Here is a 6,862-nt window from a genome sequence, read left to right on the forward strand (position 1 = left end):
TGCCCACCGCCGTGCCACGGGCCACTGGCGCTGCCCACCGCCGTGCCACGGGCCAGCAGCGCTGCCCACCGCCGTGCCATGGGCCAGCAGCGCTGCCCACCGCCGTGCCTGGCTGCCCGCAGCTGAGCCGCCCGCTGCACCCGAAGGTGTTCATGCCCGCGGCGGGGAGGGTGAACTACGTGATCTTTTAGGTCCCTTCCAACGCAAACCGTTCTACGCGCATTTCAGCGTTTTGGGAATACTATGCGCTGTTTGACCACAGAGATTTCACTCCAGATGCATCCGGCCTGACTCTTCACGCGGTTACACAGTTCTTAGGCAAGGCAAATTCCAGTGTTGGCATTAAAATGATGCAACAGAATAATACACCTGACTATTCCATTTCAACAGAAAGCAGCACGCTATTAGACCTAAATAAATCAAGTCTTTAGCTAATAAATTTTAACTGCAGGTGGAGAAGGAGATAAGAATTAAAACAAAATACCTTTTTTAATTGAAAATGCCAAGTGGAAGTAACAGAGCTGTAAGAAAGCTACTCTGTCAATATTGCAGTCTTAAAATCAGTACTTACTCAAATAGTTAAGAAAGAAAGTTCTTTGTATTGTTGTTGGCCATTGATTTAAATGTAATGGCAAATTGTTGAACTTAATGATGAAAAGGTACAGTAACTTTCTGCTAGAGAATTCAGGAAGAAGAGGGTTTGTTAATACAGTCCTCTAACATGGTAGGAGGAAGGATTTAGTGGGGTAGTAGTGGTGAAATGAATACAAAATAAATAAAAAACTATTGGATTTCTATCTCAAGAGACAATACATTGCAATCAATACATTTAATGGACAACATTTAAACCATATTTTTGTAACAAATAGTGACTGGCAAAATGGTGGGATATGGTGTAACCACAAATGGAAACTTAGTATGTGAAGAGACTTCATGGAGATATTGGTCACATTCTGAAAATATTTCCAAAGCTTTTAATTTGTGATATAAAAATTGGTTGCTTGGGTTTGTTTGCTGGGGTTTTTTAAAGGGGGGTGGTGGTATATTTGGTGGGGTTTCTTTACTATTCAATTCTTTGCTGAACAAGCAACAGCTGCAGCAGGTTACACACCCGAAGCAGCTTATTTAAGCACTGCAGCTTACTTTAAAATCATTTTCCTGAGCAAAGCAGCATCTACTAACTTGTGTGTAGCACTGATAGCTCTCTTGTTTTTGTTAGATTTTTTTGGTTGGGGTTTTGGGGTTTTTTGAGGATTCAGACCAAATTTGAGTGGTTTTCCAGTGACTGAACACTCAGAGTGCTGAGAACACGTAAATAATAAGCTGCCTATGCCAAAATGAGTGAATAGATTTTCTTAGGTTGAGGAAGAGCTGTAACTCTTATGCCCTGTTCTTAATAATTTTACCACATACTGTTAGTCTGTTAGTATGTGAAAATACTATAATAGAAATATTATAAAAGTACTAAATATTTTAAGTGTCTACATACAGTAGATATGGCTCTAACCATAATATGAGGCAAATGAACAAAACTGGATAATGATTTTCCAGATAAAGCATTTCTGTAAGTTAAAATACTGATTTTTTTTATGTTTGACTTTTGCATATTTTTCCCAAAAAAAACCTGGTTAACTATGTAACTAATTTTTGGATAATTGCATTTGAGTTTAGTACACTTACTTTCTTGCTGAGCCAAGTACAAGGTTGATGCCCTAGCACTAAGGATGGAATTTATATGTTTAAGATGTCTCTTCAACATTGTTTTGTCACATGGGGTTATTCTGAACTTTATTTAATTCCATGTAATTTAATTTGAATTTTCTTTTTTGCTTTAGAGAGGTGAATTTCACCATGCGCAATGTTCACTGGGCTTAATTTCTAGAGCAGTCTATTTCAACACACCTGAACATACATAATTATTGCTAAAGTCATAGTTTGACTTTCTGCAATTTGTCTGTACTAGCTTAATGTATTTTCTTTTGGCAGATACAGTATTTTGAAGACTGTAATTGTACCTTCAGTTCTGTGGAATTGTCTCAGTCACAGAACAAAGTGGAAGTGAATGAGTGCAGTACATAAACATGGTTTCAAAACCAGCTTGAACGTACACACTGTCTTACAAAAGATGCTATATGAAAAATACCAATTAAGTTCCCGTAACCAACGCAGATAATGAGGTGGACTACTGCGAAATTATAGATGAGCTGATAAACTGCTTTCTTAAGAAGGAAGATCTTTTACAAAAGTGTTCCAAGGTAACTGAGGTGAATGTAAACATACAGTGCATCCCTCATCATTTCTGTGTTAATAAGCTTCAAACTTATGGGTAACAGAATCTGGCATTCTTCTGATCTCTGTGTTATATTGCTTTCAGGATACACAGAATTTCTCTCAGGTGTTGGATTTTTTTAATGGTATTTCAGCCTCAGAAGTTTTAGAAATTCTTTCATGGGACAAATGCTTTTCATTTGACATCACCCTCCAGAGACACAATCCAGGGACCTATTTCCTGTTTACAGATTAACTTTTCTCAGGTTTCCCTTGTTGCTTAACTGCCTCATCAAACATCTGTGTATTGTACACTGTAGTTTATTTGCTAGTAACCATGTGAGTCAGTGTAAGTGGCCAGACACATCTAGGTATAGATACGCATTCATGTTCTTCTGGCATGTCCTACGCACAACTGTAAGAGAGCAGACATCACAAACCAACAAACTTTCTGAACCCTGAACTACAGTTTTAGATAACCAAAGTTAGACATGCATTTTCGGATGGAGTCAGCTAAGAAAATTTAACAGATGCCAAGCAAAGGTCCTTGCCTTTTGCGTTATATAATCCATCTACTTGTTAGCAGTGAGCAGTATGAAAAGGGTATTGTTTCCAGTACTGGAGTTACAAAGCCACGTTAGGTATAAATCCAATGTTCATATAAAGTTTGACTCACAGTCAATAACCAAGAAGCATTGAGGAAGTATTTTTCCTGTGGTTGATAAGGAGATTACCTGAGAAGTGCTAATGTCTCTACCCATGGTTGCAGTTGCTGTGTTGGTAAGATACTTGGATTTTTCCATGCTGTTGAACACTAGGTGTGCAGCTGTCTGGAAATTGCACTGACATTATACCTGTAAATTTCCAGACAGATTTCATCCTGATGCATTTGCTGACATTCTATTTTTTGTCTATGCTTGGAAGAGGTATGTTTTTCTAATAACCTACTGAGAGTTTATTTAGAAATTTTGCACACTTTTAATCAATCATGCTGCTTTGAAACTCAGTTGGCACTTCCTACTGTAACAGTTACCACCACACCATAACGATTTGACAACAGCTTCCATGCTAGTTCTCTAGAAAATAAAAATCCAATTTTAGTATTTTCAGAAACTGAAGAAATGTAGTTGCTTAGAGTAAATTCTTGAGTGCTTTTCTTCAGAATATTTCAGCATTTCAGGTTTTGCAACAAGTGCTTACATTTGCCAGTGAGGTAGCCTTCACACCTGGCTATGTTTACAGGTGAAGTAGCCTTCACACGGAGTACAAAGATTCATTTGTGACTTCCCAGAAAACCTTTCCAAATTGGCTCAGTTGTATGCCTTTGTAAAATGTTTTTATATGGTCACTGCCAGTTCTTAAAAGTGACATTGTCTGAAACCTGCTCTCACTGAGAGAGTGAAGCTCTCGCAGTTCCTGTGTGGGCCCAGCCTTTGTGCACGTAATTGTTGCAGGTAAATGTGTATGATGAAAGCCACAGGACGACTCACGTAATGGTTGCTCTAGCTGCTTTTCATTGGTTAAGCTGCTGCCCAGATGAAAGAGCAGAAATTGTCTCCCATATAATCTGCTGACTACTTTGGTGGCACATAAGTGGATGGAAAGAGTGAAAAACAGAACAAAAATCAAGGGGGAGAGTAGTTCATGATTACACAATGTTATGTCGTGTTATGGGAATGCTCAAGAGGATTGAATTAAAACTTGGGGGACAAGTTTCAGTTTTGTGTTTGTTTAGTGGCTTCTGGAAAGCTTGGCTTTGCAATGGGATCAGCTGTGTTTTCTGTGATCTACAGTTCAACTGCCAAAGCTGAGTTGCCAGTGCCAGAGGGCAGCTGTGATCAAGAGCTGATGGACTCTATAAACCTGTCCTCCCAGGAGTTTGTATACAAAAAAATTAATTTTCCCATGCATTACTTGCACTGTTATAGCTGTGAGCATTATTATGTTTGGGGGTTTAATTAATGTGTGGCTTTTTGATACTTGGGTTTGGTGAAACTCCATGAGAATTGATGTCCATGGCTGTCAACCTTAGTTTACAGAGATCTTAGAAGGAAAAAGAAATTAAACCTTATTATAAAGGCAGGATGTTGAAACACAAAGATGCTCCCTGGAACAAAGTGGAAGTTCAAGACCAGAGAACATGTGGCTCAAAGAAAACTCCTGTGGAGCTTTGATTCAAGTGTTGAGAGAGCAGGGAGGAGGTGTCAAACAGTGAGAAAATCCTGTCCTTTGCTCTTCTGGGAAGCAGGACTTCGTGTGGTCTTTGGATATGGTCAGGAGTATCCTGTATACTGAATACTGCATTAGAAATATTTCTTGATTCCAACAATATCATTGCTAATTATCCAGACTGAAAAAAGCCAGAAAACAGTGTTCCTAACATTTCCCAGCCAAGTGGAGAACTGATCCTGTAATCCAGTGCTTGAGTTGGTGGTAGGGTATGGTTAGTAATGATTTCATGTTTCTTAAAAAGGCAAGGGGTCAGACCCTAGTGTTCTTCTTTGCTCATTTCAGAAGAGGCTGCATGTCAATTAGAGATAGTTGCTAGGCTGCTTATAATATGTTTAAAAAGATTAAAATCTGCAAGAGGAAATATGTTGTATTAAGTCCTATTTATATTCTTTTTTTTTTCATTTATTTAGGAAGAAGCTACAATAATTTTACTGTATTTTTTTCACATGCCTTTGATACTACATTTTCATACTTCTGAGTATTTTACTTTTTCAAGGTTTTGCGGTTCTTTACTATTTATTTTTTTGAATATTACACTTTTAATTTGTTTGTGTTCCCCAAAAGAAGACATAAGTTTCAGGTCAAGTGTGCTTACCTGATTCCAGCACATTGTGTATGCTAGAGCTGAGATGGAAATACAGCCCTGTCCTGTTACTGCTGATTCCCTGGGAAATCAGGCTGGTGGTTGGTGGGTATCAATGAGCAGCATATCCAGCCAAATGTATGCTCTTTTAAAACAGCTGAAGGATTCTTGTATTTTAAATACTCCATTAATGCTAAATCACTAGTGATATTTTCAAAGAGAAAAAAATGCATTCAAGAGAAGGGAAGGCATACATTTTGACCAAGAGTTCTTAGTATGGTCTGGTATACCCCCCAGAGCATGTCCCTCTAAGGTGTCATTTCTGTGGGAAAGAATGAACAACAGAAAGTCAAAAAATCTGAAAGGCCTTATTATACGGTATTTCCAGAGCCAAATCCAAATCAGTCTGAAAATGCTCTTTGTCAGGTGCCAAACAGGGAAACTGCAACAGTGAAAAAACTAATAAAATTCAGAATCTCCTGTATTAGTGTTTGCATCAAAACGAAGTGTCACCCTAATGTTGCAGTGGGTGAGTGTTACCCAACAGGCTGCACCAGCAGTAAACATACATAATAAACCTTGGCACAGCTTTGGAACAATCCCTTGCTGATCTTTTGCTTTTGCCAACTCTGGGCTGTGTTGGCCCAGAGCTGGGACAGGGTGTAGACGGGAATGAGAGGCAGTGAGGAATCAAGCACTGACACTGCTGCTGAGGTTCTATTAAGTGTATACACTTGTAGTGAAGAAACATAGAAATTAAGCATTAGTGTATTTAAATTAAATTTAAAGCTGACATATGATCTCAATAATGTAGTACCTTCGAAAAATTTCAAACAGCCATGTTTATCCCCACAAGTTTCTGTCCCTCTCTGCATGTTTTACGTGATCTTCTTAACTGGACTTCCAATTCATTCCCTTAAGTGTTATTTCTATTATATTGCTGCTCTTAACATATAGTATTGGCTTTGTTTCTGGTAAGCATTTCAAGAGTAGATCTCTTGAAGAGAACTGACTATGGAAAAAATGCTTCAAAAATTGTCAATTGTCTATCACATACATCTCTTTTGGTTAAGATAATTCTCTGTTTTGCTGTTTTGGTCCTTTTTTGGTGTTACTGAAAGGGAAAGTTTGGGTTTTGGTTTTGGTTGGTTTTTTTGGGGTTGTTTTTTGGGGGGTGGGTGGGTGGTTGGTTCTTTGTGGGTTTTTTTTCCCCTGGAAGTTCCTTGGAAATTTGTTGAGTATTTTTTGAGGTCTTTTGCTGGGAAGTTTGGAATGGGAATCTACTGAGCACACAGACTGGTCGACATACCCCCACAGTCAGGAAAACTGCCGTACTCCCACCGGGACACCTATTGCCACGTGTCTGCCACACTTAACAAGTAAAGCAAGCTGCTTTGAGTCTGATCAGGACGGGAGAACAAAGGTACACTGAATTCACACTTGCCCTCTTTGCAGCAGCAGGATCTGTCTTGGTTCTTAGGAAAAGGGTAGGTGCAACTGCTGTGCCCTCAATGGCATTACAGAGGGAAAGCCTTGAGAAAGCTCTTTTTTCTGCAAGAGAATCTTCGCTCATTACCAGTTTTTACTGGGGAAATTACGGACTGGCCGAATTTGTGGAACCGATGGCACGTGGAAAACGCGGGGTTTTGTTTCTAAGCGGTCTGACAGCTAGGAGAGCTGGAATGAGCGTAGGAGGTTCAGGGCGGGCTGCTGCCGGGAGCCGGCGCCGCTATCGGCCCCACCGAGCTGCAGGTGACGCTGCCTCGGGCCGATAACGGG

At 39.6% G+C, this 6,862-nt stretch overlaps 1 protein-coding gene across 2 annotated transcripts in view; it reads left to right on the forward strand.

Moving 5' to 3' along the window:
• GPR155 (G protein-coupled receptor 155) overlaps positions 1-6,862 on the forward strand; it is a 36,941-nt gene that overhangs the window by 2,777 nt on the left and 27,302 nt on the right. The window lies entirely within an intron of this gene.

The sequence above is a fragment of the Parus major genome, chromosome 7 (assembly GCF_001522545.3).
Source record: "Parus major isolate Abel chromosome 7, Parus_major1.1, whole genome shotgun sequence".
NCBI classification, from domain to species: Eukaryota; Metazoa; Chordata; class Aves; order Passeriformes; family Paridae; genus Parus; species Parus major.